Below are 14,830 nucleotides of genomic sequence, written 5' to 3'. Positions count from 1 at the left end.
AATAACGGTCAAGTCCCACTAGGTTTGAAACTTTATTTAGCTCAGATTAGCAGCTGAAATTTCAGATATTTATCTCAATTTAGTAAATCTATTCAAATATAATGAGTAATGATAATAAACCCCTACAGTCTGCTGTTCAGTCAGCTTGGGCAGATGCTGAAATATGCACAGAATCTCCCTGAGAACAGTGGGGTTCCTCCAAGGATCAAAGGTCTGACCATATGCATTTTACTGGAGCAAGTGTTTCCTCATGAATTATGCAGGTATCTCTGTTAACTAGAAAACCTTGAAAATAAGTTCTTTTGCAGCATTTTGCTCCTTGTCCTTCTAATCTCAGAACTGGAAGAAAAGCAGAATGCAAACATAAGAATGAATAATGGGAGACAGCAGACATAACCAAACCTTGCATACATCCAAGAAGAGCCAAGATGTTTTAACTTGAATTGAAAGTGTGAAGAATTCCTTGACTCTTGACCAGAAAAAAATAGGTTTCAAAAGCCTATGTGAAAAAATGTCACTGAAAGGGTATTTCATATTAGCCATATAACATAAGGGGAGGGAGATCTACGTATAAAATCACAATAAATTACTGGCTGGAAAACTGCAAAAATATCCTTGCCATCCCTCAATCATAATTTATTGCCATAAAAGGAAACAAGTTCCATATTTCTGCATGATAAGAACAATGACAGATATAAATACCTATGTTTGTGTAGAAATTCAAAATTAATCAAATTTTGATGCCTGCAAGGGAAAGAGAATCTATAAGGTAATGCAAACAATGTCAAAGAAATAGGAACAGTCATGGATCAAATTTCTGATAAACAAAATTTCCCCTGGGAAATTCGGATTTTTTTTGATGATAGTTGTACATCTTTACACAATGTAAAGACCCACTCTTCACTGGTTATGTGATCTGTAGAAGCAAAATAAGTATCTTCCCATTCCTGGTCATTATCTAGTATGGAGATTAAAAAAGAACAGCAAAGAAAGCATTGGCAAGAAGACTCTATCTTTAAAAGATTAACTCTAATATAAAATTATTTTATCTTGTCTTGCAACTATTTGGAAACTCATTAAATTTACAACAGTCACTTCATATGGAAATTACTTCTCTCCCCTGAAGAGACTGTTAACTGTAGTCACTTATTTCATGGCCCATGATTATATGCACTCGCCCTGTTTCAGCAAAAACCCTGAAATCTGTACAACATTAATGCAATGACAAGACCTAGGTATGGAGCTCAGAGTGTCTTTCTTGCCTTTTTTTCACATCTGCCTACAGAGAGGCTGACAATGCACGTATTGCCTTGCTAATTGAGCATTAGATTAAGTGGACTGGTGTATTTGTTGACTGAATTTTAGCAAATAAGTGGAAGAAGTAATTGCCATCATAAGCACAGCAACAAATCCGCTTTACATTTTAATTTAATGTGTTTGTATGGGATCTTAATCCTTAGAACAGTTACACCCTACTGTAGCCAGCTATAAATGTGAGACATAAAGTATCCTTCTAATAGCCTGTCATCAGCATTTGCATTTTCAGCTTGGAAAAAATTGTTTTGGAAAGGTTGATGCATTTGAAAATATTACTGTCAATATTTTGCAAGCTGAACAAATACTGTATTTTCTAGGAAGAAAACTGCAATGCTGTTGCTCTTTATAAAAGTTGTTAGACAGGAAGGCCAGAGAATTTTAAATAATTGCTGCAATGAAAGGTAGTCATATATTTAGTAAATAAAACTATCCACTTGTAAGCAGCTATAAGAAACAGTATAATCTAATGTTTCTGTTTAGTTTTTGCCTATCAAACCTATTCAAATAAACACAAACATATCCTTGAACCTAACTGTGTTTCTTCAGAGTATTATTACTTTATATCACATAATGCTTTCACTGGTGGAATAAGATTCTTAACCTAGCGCTTAAAAAAAAATGGTTGGGTTTTTTTTAGAAATTTACTTATTTTTTGAGACAGTCTGTCAGTCTATGTGTCAGGACCTGGAGAACACTGGGAGGGCTGCATGTCCCCATACAGCAGGTGGGGCTGCCTGTGGGCCAAGGAGCCCAGGGCAGTCTCAGGCTGGAACCCAAGCCCTGCGCCCAGCCCAGGCCCCAGTAAGCTCAATGGGGCTCCCTGGATGGACACCACCCCTGCCTTGTGGGACAACCCCACTCCTGTTGCTCCCTGACATTGCCTGCTTATGGCCTGGATGAACGAACGGTCTGCTGGATCAAGCACTGGCCGGATGGACGGGCCCAGAGAGTGGTGGTCAGTGGAGCTAAATCCAGCTGGTGGTCGGTCACAAGTGGTGTTCCTCAGGGCTCGGTTTTGGGACCATTTCTGTTTAACATCTTTATTGATGATCTTGATAAGGACATAGAGTGTATCATCAGTAAATTCGTAGATGACACCAAGTTAAGCGGGAGTGTCGATCTGCATGAGGATAGGGAGGATCTACAGAGAGACTTGGATAGATTGGATTGATGGGCAAACGTTAATAGGATGAGCTTCAATGAGGCCCAGTGCCAGGTCCTGCACTTGGGCCACAACAACCCCATGCATCGCTACAGGCTTGGGGAGGTGTGGCTGGAGAGCTGTCTGGAAGAGAAGGATCTGGGGGTTCTAATTGACAAGCAGCTGAACATGAGCCAGCAGTGTGCCCAGGTGGCCAAGAAAGCCAAGGGCATCCTGGCTTGTATTAGAAATAGTGTGACCAGCAGAAGTAGGGAGGTGATAGTTCCCCTGTACTCTGCACTGGTGAGGCCACACCTTGAGTATTGTGTCCAGTTTTGGGCACCTCAATACAAGAGAGATATTGAGGTGCTGGAGCGAGTACAGAGGAGGGCAACGAAGCTGGTGAAGGGCCTGGAGAATAAATCCTATGAGGAGCGATTGAAGGAGCTGGGACTGTTTAGCTTGAGGAAGAGAAGGCTGAGGGGAGACCTCATCGCTCTCTACAACTACCTGAAAGGACATTGTAGAGAGATTGGTGCTGGTCTCTTCTCACAGGTAATTAACGATAGAACAAGAGGGAATGGCTTTAAGCTGCAACAGGGGAGGTTTAGACGGGACATTAGGAAAAAATTTTTCACAGAAAGAGTGGTCAGACAGTGGAATAGGCTGCCCAGGGAGGTGGTGGAGTCACCATTCCTGGATGTGTTTAAGGGTCGTTTGGATGTGATGTTGGGGGATATGGTGTAGGGGAGAACTTTGCAAAGTAGGGGTGATGGTTGGACTCGATGATCCCAAGGGTCTTTTCCAACCTGAATGACTCTGTGATTCTGTGACATGATATTGCGGGAGAAATGGACATGCGGACAATCAGTGTGATTAAGCAATGCCAGTTTTATTGTGGTGAAACAAGCCTTTTATAATGCTGGTGAAAATCACATGATACAATCACATGGTATAATTCTTTCTGATTGGACAATTAGCTTTGCACATGCTCCTTAAGCTTTCTTCTGATTGGATGAAGACTGCCACATCAACATTGTACAAATGTTCCTTCTCCACCCAAACCCACACCCTGGAGTTGTTTAACTTCCTGTGTTCTTCTTCATTCTTTCCGGGTTATGTCCTTGCCGACGCTGAGGCTTTACCAGTCTTGCTCATATGCAGGATTGCTCACACGCTGATTTCCTCGCAGGAAATCCTTCTGAATCCCCACAGATCCCTCTTTTTTGTTTTTGAGCAATCCAAACTCCTTGCAAGCTTTTCTGCAGCGATTGTCTAATACAAGAAATTAAGCATGCCAAAATAATAGCAAGCACAATAATCACAATAATTACAATGATTGCTCCTTTTTAACAATTCTTTGCTCGTAATAAGTTGACCTTGCCAAAAGGTTGTGGTGTTGGTGCCGGGCTGGGTAGTTTGAGCAATGTCATTGGCCTGTGAAAATTTCATTTTTGCCCAACTATCGTCTGACACAAACCCAATGAATTCTTGCGGGTCAAAGTAAGGGATTCTCAATAAACATGTTCTGAATGGGTCCGACGGAGTAGCCATTGAAAGGCAGAAGGATTCTTGACCTGTCTCATTAGCTATAGTTACCCATATGTTTGGTCGGGGAAACACTACTTTTGCTGGATGAGCATTAATCACTGTTAGAACCATTACAAGGCTTAAAATCACAAACTTGATCTCATTTCCAAGGCCGCACGCAGCAAAATGGAGCCCATCTAGTGCCGGTATCTGTAATAACACAGGCATAGCCTCGACGCGTCATTTTTAGTTCCACAGGTCCTTTCCACTCTCTTATAGCAGCATCTTTGTACTGAGCAAAAGCACTATCTCCACACTGGCTTATACCGGATTTCAGACCCAGACTATGAATTTAACACATACACCGCTTTTCCAATATCCCGCTTTTGCAAGTCATTCTGCAACAGCCAGGACCTCTCCCACTTTTTGTTTTTGCAAAAGCGCTTTTAAAGTTTTGATGTGCTCTCTCCACTGTGGCTTGCCCCGTGGGGGAATATGGTATACCTATGATGTAACGTATACCCCAGAGTCGACAAAAAAAAGGACCAAATTTTTGAGAGGTATAGGCTGGTCTATTATTAGTTTCACGGGTCAATTGAACTAATTTCCCATATTCCTTGGCGCATTCCGCCCTACCGCGATGGTAACTTCTCACAGCTTAGTACTTTTTCACAGTTCAGTGTTGCAGCTGTCCGCTGTTTTTGCCTGCTACCTTGGCACAACTCAGCAGTTTCTTATCTATCTTCCAAGGCCTGTTCTTCATCAAAGCCTAGCTGTTTCTCAGAGGCTGTGTAAGGCTGACAGGCCAATGCCTCCCACAGTTGCACCTGCAAGACTTATTTCGAGACTTTATCAATTAAGGGTTAGACAAGCTTCAAAACACAGCATACTTAAAAAAGTTTCACAGAATGCTAGAAACAATACAGCAGTTACAGTTACTAGAGTAAGCTAATTTCAGTACCCATAACTAAGGGATATGACTAAATACTACAAAAGTAAACAGTAAGGAAAATACGAAATAGCACACTCACTTAATGGGGTACTAACATTCAGGTCCGCAACTGCTGGGGAACCCTGGATGCAGCCAGAATTTAGAGTACCCTTCCTCGCAAACCGGAAACCCTACGTGATGTGTCCATTCGTAGGTGAGGCATCCAACATCACTGCAAGCAGGTCCAGCCTCCAAATCAACAGGCCAAAATAACTGGCAATTTTCTTTGAGCGGAAACATCTGATTTCATCCTCCTGTTGGGTTCCACCCAGAGCCTGGTCACCACTCAGGGGGGAAAACCAAGGGAGTTTCTAATAAGGTTAAACACTTAAGATCTTAATTCTTAATATTGCTAAACAAAGAAAGTTGAACACACAATCTTATATCATTTCATCCTTATTAATAACTACATTTTGTCTAAGCTACATCATCTTTCACTAGTGACTAATAGGCTTATATATTTCATTAAGGAGTTACAATTACTGTTAACATTTTCTCTTAAAAGAGTTGACAACTGTGGTGTGATTAAGGACTGAGATAGTGTATTTTGTCCTATTGCAGTAGCAAGCATTACCCATATATTCTGCTTAAATGATCAGTTGAAGAGATCACAAACTGTTGGCACAGGGGCATCCATAGCACCCACAGCTGGCTCTTGAGTGTCTACCAAAAGCTGCCTCTCACGCCTCAGGTGTAGTTGCACACAGCTTGCTGGTAATCACCTGTGGGGACTGTGACCTGTGAAAACACAAGCATAACCTCTTCCCTGGGTTATTAAAGGATATGGTCCTTCACAGTTAGCACTTTCCAGATTTTTTGCCAACACTTGAGCCTTATGACACTTGAAACACTTAGTCTGAACAAACAGGCTGCACCGATGATCCAGCGGGCACTTGGGCACTCTGTCAGAGAACTCCACACTCCGCAGCTGCAGCTGGGCTGCGTCTCACACAGGGAAAACAATCACACAAAGAGGCCTCTTACACTTATCACTCACACAACATAAGATGACAAACACTACAAACATCAAAACACCATAAAGAATATATAAAGCCATTGCTAGTTGATTATGTGGTGCGTCCAGAAAATTCCCCCTTCTTTGTTTTTAAATCAAGGCCTTTAGTGTACTGACCATCAGAAAGGTTTAAAGTTAGTCCTTTTAGAATGGACAAGGGACTCTGCATCCCAGTGTCAGTACCTTCTGTAAAAACTGTCGCTTTTGGTGTTCGGGGGAGGCGGGACGGATGATCGCGCGGTGCCAGATGGCCGTAGGCAGTTGCTCCGTGGCGGGGGTGCTCGGGGAGGCCCGGGGCTGCTGCCGCCAACTCCGCGCTTTAAGAGTGTCCGAAACCAACTTCCAAGTGATCGCTGATAGCCGTGGTTTCTGCACTATTTAAGTAACCTTCGTACAGAAGTTTCATTATAAGTTATCCCTCTCTTAGAGAGTATATGCAGCAGGAGTCTGACCATTCCATCTCCTCTGCGGACTTGTTCTGTCCCATGCTCTTATCTGTGTCCCGCCCACTACTGGAGTCCTTTGACTCTTTCGGTTTCTCCTCAGTCCCTTTCTGGTTGGCATCAGATATATTTCCGCTGTTTCCAGCCCCTGATTGCATAGTTTTGGATCTAGCCCCTGTTGCTCACCGTGGTCCCGGTGGCACAATCGATAAGGCAAACGGATTTTTCGGCTGACCCAGCGTGGTGGGAGCCACAAGCAGCGTAGAGCACCCCCCACCCTTGTCCCTCTGGGGCGAGGGGACTGGACCATCCGTCTGGCCGTGGCTGGGGCAGTGCGGTAGCGGTGGCAGCAGCGGCATGGCTGATATATCAAAGTTAGAAGCCGCTCCAAGAGCTGCAGAGGCAGAAGCCGCAGCCGCACGCTCACTACTCATCTCTGGTGTGTCTCTCGGATTAATTTCCATAGCGTGGTGTAACTGCTCACTTCTTTTGCCGACTTTCCTCCATCACTAACCAAGTCCCATAGCTGTTTCCCTATGGCTTCCCAGGTAGCTGCTTGAAATGCAAGCCCTGCACTGGGGATAAGTCCTTTCTCTCAGCTCCACTTTAATAAGCCTTCTAAGGTGGACTTGTCATATTTTATCCCTCTCACGGAGAGGATATGTTGGAGGAGTTTCACCACTGCTTGAGTAAGCGTGGACCCCATTCCTCCCAGGCCGCCGCCTCTTGCGGATCTCTAGCCACCTCTCGTGGCTCCCTGGCCGCCACCTCTCGCGGTGCCTTAGCCACCTCTCACGGCTAGCCGCCTCTCGCGGCTCCTTAAAGTTACAGCACGCTGATTCTCACCTTCAGACACCGGGGCAGTGTCTGGAACAGTTTCGACCGGCTTTCCACCCATGATTGCACATCACCGAGTCCTCATCAGACTTGTGCTAATCTGCGGGTCCCTGTATCGGGCACCATAAGCGGGAGAAATGGACATGCAGACAATCAGTGTGATTAAGCAATGCCAGTTTTATTGTGGTGAAACAAGCCTTTTATAATGCTGGTGAAAATCACATGATACAATCACATGGTATAATTCTTTCTGATTGGACAGTTAGCTTTGCACATGCTCCTTAAGCTTTCTTCTGATTGGATGAAGACTGCCACATCAACATTGTACAAATGTTCCTTCTCTGCCCACACCCACACCCTGGAGTTGTTTAACTTCCTGTGTTCTTCATTCTTTCCGGGTTATGTCCTTGCCGACACTGAGGCTTTACCAGTCTTGCTCATATGCAGGATTGCTCACACGCCGATTTCCTCACAGGAAATCCTTCCGAATCCCCACATGATATTGCACTGCTTCCCACTATAACTGATGTTGGATGGAAAAATTACTTAGATCTTCTTGCACTAGAGAAAGTTAAGCTCTGACAAAGTACCATCTGGCAAGAATTTATGTTCTTCCATAGGATAAATGTCACCTTTAAACACAAAGCTACTATAATAATTTCCATGGAAGTTATCTCAACATATAATGGTCCCCAGATGCTCTGACAACTGCTCTAAGAAGCACAGATGAAACCAGGAACAATACTGATTTGCAATATAGAATTTCTAGATATTGAACTAGAAAAAGAATGAGAAGTGAAAAATCACTTTACATTATCAGTGAGAGGTTTAACAACAGAGTTTAAAAAGAATTGTACATAGAAGAGATGTGTGCATCACTGTCAGGCAAACACACAGGTTGCTGAAACTGAGTAGACAAAGTTTTAATATCCACTGGCTTCCTAAGCACCTTCCCAATACAAACTTGTCTTCTTCAGGCTTGGACAACCCAGTGCCCAGAAAGCCTTACAGCACCAAGAGCTCTGTCTCCTGAGGAACTCCCACAGCTTCTGCTAATGTGGAACTGAAACAGGAATTTAACAGTCCAAAAGAAAAATATTAGTCTGGACTCAAACAAATCAAATATTACACAATTCATTTATATCAGATAGAACTTCCACTGCAAACTATGACCCACAAGTATAAGGACTCTCATACCTGATCTTCATGGAGACTGTGGTCAAGTCCTCCCAAAAAGTGAAACCCATAAGATGTCAAAGATAACCTCCTAATGTTAACAGATATAAGCACCTCTTCTGTGAATACCTTCTGTAGGGAGATGCTATCAATATTTTGCTTTTTCTTTGCAGGTGATTGCCCTTCTTTGACATGATGGATGCAGTTGCCATTTTGGTTTTGGTCCAATTTTCTAGCTCCCACATTACTGTATTGAAATTGTGTTCAAAAATGTGACCCTAACTGTCCTAGATAGCTTTTAGTTGCTGAGGGGAAAAGGAGTGTGTTGAGTTTGTGTATGGTGGGGTTTTGTAGCAGGGGAGCAGGCTACAGTGGTGGCTCCTGTGAGAAGCTTATCAAAGCTCCTGCAGCTCCAAGTCAGACTCACCTCTGGCCAAGGCCGAACCAATTAGCAACAGTGGCTGTGTCTCTGTGATAACGTATTTAAGAAGGGGAACCTGAGAGGAGGAAGGGTTGTGAGAGATATACCTATGTAAACACTGATGTCAGTGGAAGAAAGGAGGAGGGGGTAGGGAGGTGAACCAAGACAGAGACTTCCCTGCAGCTTGTGGGGAGAGGGCAGGCTGTCCCCCTGCAGCCCATGGAGGTCCATGGTGGAGCAGATGCTGACCTGCAGCCTATGGAGGACCCCACACCAGAACAGGCAGCTGTGCCTGAAGAAGGCCAGGACTCTGCAGGAAGCCCCTGCTGGAGCAGTCTGTTTCTGGGAGGACTGCAGCCCGTGGAAGGGACCCATGCTGAAGCAGGTCATGAAGACCTGCAGCCCTGTGGGAAGGACTCATGCTGGAGAAATTCATGGAGGACTGTCTCCTGTGAGAGACATCCCATGCTGAAGCAGAGGAAGAGTGTGAGAAGTCCTCCACCTGAGAGAGAAGAAGCGGCAGAAACAATGGGAGATTAACTGACCACAACCTCCATCCCCTTCCCCCCTGTGCCCCTGTGCCACTGGGGGAGAGGAGGTAGAGAAATTGGGAGAAAAGCTAATCCTGGGATGAGGGGATGGGTGGGGGGAAGGTGTTTTTAAGATGTTGTATGCCTCAGTCCTACTCTGTTTGATTGATAAATTAAGTGGTGGTGGTGGTGGTGGTGTTTAAATTAAATTGATGTTCTTTTTCTTCCCCAATGGAGTCTGTCTTTTGCTAGTGACCATAACTGGTGAATCACCCCTCCCAGTCCTTGTCTTGATTCCCGAGCCTTTTGTTGCATTTACTAGTCCCTAAATCTGAGAGAGAAGGAGTGAGCGAGCACTGCATGGTGCTCAGTTGTCCTCTGGGCTTAAATCACAACAGAGAGTTTTATTGTTGTTGCTGTTTTTAAGATCTACTTAAATGTAATCATGAAAGTGGCAAAATTTACAGACTGTGATTCCCATGCTTCATGCAAGAACAGGTGAGACACACTATATAGGTAATTTAGGTCTCTGATAGTGTTTAATACCTTCTCCCTAAAATGAAGTGCCAACAGAATCATCAAGATACATGTTAGTGGCAATAAATCATTGTATGTAGTCACTGTGCCACACAGAAAATGTTGGTAAAACATTTTATACGTGGTTTAAAAAACCATGGGATCAAGAATGTCCTCAGACAATGTGTTAAGTTTTTAAATGAGATAGAATCATAGAATCATAAAATGGTTTGGATTGGAAGGGGCCTTAAAGACCATCTAGTTCCAACCCCCCTGCCATGGGCAGGGACACCTTCCGCTAGATCAAGTTGCTCAAAGCCCCGTCCAACCTGACCCTGAACACTTCCAGGGAGGGGGCATCCATAACTTCTCTGGGCAATGTATACCAGTGCCTCACCACCCTCACAGCAAAGAATTTCTTCCTTATATCTAATCTAAATCTACTGTCTTTTGGTTTAAAACCGTTACCTATCACTACACTCCCTGATGAAAGGTCCCTCCCCCATCTTTACTGTAGGCCCCCTTTAAGTACTGGAAAGCTGCTATAAGGTCTCCCAGGAGCCTTATCTTTGCCAGACTGAACAACCCCAACTCTCTCAGCCTGTCCACATAAGGGAGGTGCTCCAGACCCCCGATCATCTTCGTGGCCCTCCTCTGGAGCTGCTCGAGCAGGTCTATGTCCTACTTATACTGGGGGCCCCAGAGCTGGACACAGTACTCCAGGTGGGTTCTCACGAGAGAGGAGTAGAGGGGGAGAACCACCTCCCTTGACATACTGGCCACTGTTCTCTTGATGCAGCCCAGGATACAGCTGGCTTTCTTGGCTACGAGCACACACTGCTGGCTCATAGTCAGTTCTCCATCCACTAATACCCCCAAGTCCTTCTCCACAGGTCTGCTCTCAATCTACTCATTGCCCAGCCTGTATTTGTTCATGAGATTGCCTCATGACCAGGTGCTCCATCTGTCAAATCCATGTCTCTCCAATTTAGAGACAGGGATGTCATGCGGGACAGTGTCAAATGCTTTAAACAACTCCAGGTAGATGATGTCAGTTGCTCTTCCCTTATCTACCAACGCTGTAACCCCATCATAGAAGGCCACCAAATTTGTCAGGCACAATTTGCCCTCAGTGAAGCCATATTGGCTGTCACCAATCACATCCTTATTTTCCATGTGCCCTAGCATAGTTTCCAGGAGGATCCACTCCATGATCTTGCCAGGCACAGAGGGGAGACTGACTGGCCTGTAGTTCCCTCGGTCCTCTTTAGTTCCCTTTTTAGAAATGGAGTTTATGTTTCTCCTTTTCCAGTCAGCGGGAACTTCACCAGACTGCCATGACTTCTCAAATATGATGGGGAGTGGCTTAGCTACTTCATCTGCCTGTTCCCTCAGGACCCGTGGATGCATCTCATGAGGTTCCATGGACCTGTGCACCTTCAGGTTCTTTAGATGGTCTCAAACGTGATCTTCTCCTACAGTGGACAGTTCTCCCATCTTCCAGTCCCTGCCTTTGCCTTCTGCATCTTGGGCAGTATGACTGGAGCCCTTGCCAGTGAAGACAGAGGCAAAAAATATATGCTGCCAATGTTACACTTTTAGTTAAGATCAGAATGGTTATTTCTCTTCCAAGTAGAATGCATGAATTTGTAATGTTGCATCACAGATTGACTTCTAAAATTTATGTTTTATATCTTCTAAGCTTGATTTTTAACTAGCCTGGCTATGATCAGTGAGTGGATAGACATAGTCAGACAAATCTGGTTTTTGTTTATAAATGACCTACCAATAAAATCTACCCCTCCTTTCATATATGAAACACCCGTCCTCACAATGCTTTTAATTATGATGCACATTTGCACTGCTCCAATGGTTGGGTGGTACTGCACTAATATGTGCTCAAGATCTAGGACAATACACTTTCTTACCTGTTTTAGCTGGCTTGTAAACTGAGGTAAAATTCTATTACTTTCATCAAGAGTTGTTCCATATAGTGGAAGGATCACATAGCTTCAATGGATTGAAATATGTATATTTCAATGGTACAATGCTTCTGACTGGCAAAGGCTTGAAAAGTTTAATTGATGTTCACATGTTGCATTGGTAATGTTGCTATCTGGTAGGTAATAGGAAAAGATAGAAGCATTGGTCATTCAATGCAGTTAATACCTACACATACCTAAATAAGCAGCTGATTTAAGAAGCTATTATAGATGGAAACAAAATGCTGAAAAAGTATAGACTGATAGATGCAAATACAAACAAACAGGAACATAAGAGTCATGAACAGTGGAGTAAAAGAACATATTTGTATAGACAGGTTGATATATATGTGCATGAACACACTTTCATACATATACACAAACACTGCTTTGAGTGGGAAAATTCAGAATACAGTAGAGGCCTACTCATTTATATATCCTGCAACTTTATACTTATGTAAGTTTATGTATATTTATATACAGTAGAATCAGTGGTCAGAAAAAGACTGGAGATACAAGCTTACCTTGCCAGTTCTCAACCCCTAATTATCTTGTACAAAGAAATCTCTTTTGTTGGATGAATACTTGTAGCATATTGAACTATTGCTCAACATGCAATCAAACCAGACACTTGTAAACTTAATTATGAGTGACAACCCAAGCCAGAACTTCAGTGCTGGATTACTTCATTCCTTCATCTGTGTACCCTCAGGGATTACAATTCTAATGCCTCTGTCACAGAGGAAATTACATGATTAAACTAGCTTTCATAGGGAAATCAATTACTTCTCAAATTTTTAAGTTTATTTTTACATGCCAGAGACATCTTCAGGACTTCATATTGAAACGACACATCTACAACATTATTTAATATCACTTTCATTTTTCATTTTCTTAGAAAATGTGTTTTTACTTTTCTATTCTTGCCCCTCCATAATATGCCCAAAACAGGCACCTGGGCATTTTTACATTACAGTTTAATGTCTCTGATAAGGCTGACTTTATACTTACATTATCAATCTGTCCTTATGCAGATAACAATTATTTCTGTTTCAGAAATGTCATATCCACCTGTGTACCCTACCACTCATTTTACATATTATTCTTTCAGTCATGCTATCTTGCATGTGTGTGCACACATATATATGTGTGTCTGTGTTTAGGTATATAGAGGTATGTAATAAAACTTAATTGCTTGCCTGGTCAGACTTTCTTATGCAGTTCCAATTTGCCCTGTCTAATGAGACAACTTCTAGCAGCAGTCATGTTGACAGTAAAAGTAATAGCTTTACAAAAGCAGTAACCTGTTGCTGTACATTGCTATATTGAAAAATGGATGCTCTGGTTTGGAGCACATCTTTTTATTGAGCGACTACACTCCATGATGGAATATACGTGTGAGAAAAGAACATTCCTAATCACCAAATGTTCTGATAAAGAGGACCAATTAATCTTTGTCTATTAGAAATGAGGATGGGAATTAACTTCTATAAACTAGTGTGAAGACAAAGTTCAAATAAAACTTAACAATATTAAAGTTCTTTGCAACTCTTCTTTCATGCTCTGTGCAAATTACTTTGCACTCACGTCAGCCTATGACAATACAATTTCTGAGAACCAGTATGTCAGTAATGCTGAGAAAAGCTGAAAACTATAAATTATCCTGGTGGTGACTATTACCTAAACCCAACTGACTAGTTGCATTTAGATTAGCTCATCTTTTCTTGCTATCTTTAGGGAATTTACCTTAACACAGCCAGCTCTGTGGGAAAGCAGGAGCTCAGCTGCAGCTCTGTTTGCCCTAGCCACTAGTGCACAAATGACTCAGGAACACCAAGAGCTTGAAGCCTGATCTCTAACAGGTCTTAAGTGCAGCCTTTTGGCTGACCACACAGGTTGTTAAGAGTGTCTTGGTTCATTGACATTATGGTCTTATATTTTATGTACTAGACTGATGCAGAGTGCTTTTATCTGGTCTTCTTAATGCCACAAACAAAACTCTTTCACTTATTTGCTGTGAGCATATTCACAGTGTTTCACAAATCATGGGTGATGATTAAATGCTGCATATTACTGAGCTCCAAGTCAGTAAATGGGAAATTTAAAATGCATTGCAGTGCTGAGCTTGTCATTTGCTTTTACCAATATCTTCAAAGAAAAATCAAAAAAAGAACAAGAAATTAACTCTATTGCAATATGTAAAATAGGCTTTTGATTTATTCTTTAGGTAACAATATTACTGAGGGATTAAGATAGACCATCAGTTTAAAACATCCATTAAGATTAGATGCAGTACAATCCAGAGGTGAAATTCATTTCACTTGCATGAAGCCAGTAATCAAGCTGTATGCAAGAGAAGCCTGGAGGCCTCACTGTGCTTCATTTTATCCTTCCAAACCACTTGTCTAAACTGCAGGATACAGAGCGCCCCCAGAGCCAAAAATCTCCTACCTGCAGACTAGAGAGAGTAACAGTGCATTATCCAGAGCCCTGGGACAAAGGGACTTGTGCAAACCTGCCTCCCATGGCATCCCTCACACAGTCCTTCCACCTCTGCCTCTCCTGGGGATGCACAGAGACTGCACACGAAACGTAATGTGACCCTGGAGGATTTTGCATTCCCCTTCCTGCCAGCAGATATTTTCAGCTAAGAGAATTATTCTCAGTTGTGGAGTAATTTAGGCTTTTTTTATAAGCTAACAAATTCTTTAGGGTGTATTAATAATGCAGAAATGTTGAGACGGTGGAAATTTTACATAGTCTGAAAAATCTTATTGGTACTATAGATTTACAAACAATACTAGGGACTTTTTTTAAAGCCTAGGTAGCATGAATAGGGATATTAGCATCCCTCAATGCCCACAAACCTTTCAATTTATGAAAAATATTTTTTCTCCAATATTTAGTTGAAAATATCAAGTCATATTTTAA

The 14,830-nt window shown here is 42.6% G+C and overlaps 1 long non-coding RNA gene across 1 annotated transcript in view; it reads left to right on the top strand.

The window, feature by feature from the left end:
- LOC141943727 (uncharacterized) overlaps positions 1-8,809 on the top strand; it is a 47,662-nt gene extending 38,853 nt beyond the window's left edge. The window contains exon 3 of the long non-coding RNA XR_012629040.1: positions 8,624-8,809. This is a non-coding gene — a long non-coding RNA (uncharacterized LOC141943727). The remainder of the gene's footprint in view (positions 1-8,623) is intronic.
- Positions 8,810-14,830: the final 6,021 nt, after the last annotated feature.

This window comes from Strix uralensis, chromosome 5 (genome assembly GCF_047716275.1).
Source record: "Strix uralensis isolate ZFMK-TIS-50842 chromosome 5, bStrUra1, whole genome shotgun sequence".
In the NCBI taxonomy this organism is placed as follows: Eukaryota; Metazoa; Chordata; class Aves; order Strigiformes; family Strigidae; genus Strix; species Strix uralensis.
The sequence above is the reverse complement of the archived record's forward strand: the minus strand, read 5'-3'. Positions and strand labels throughout refer to the sequence as shown.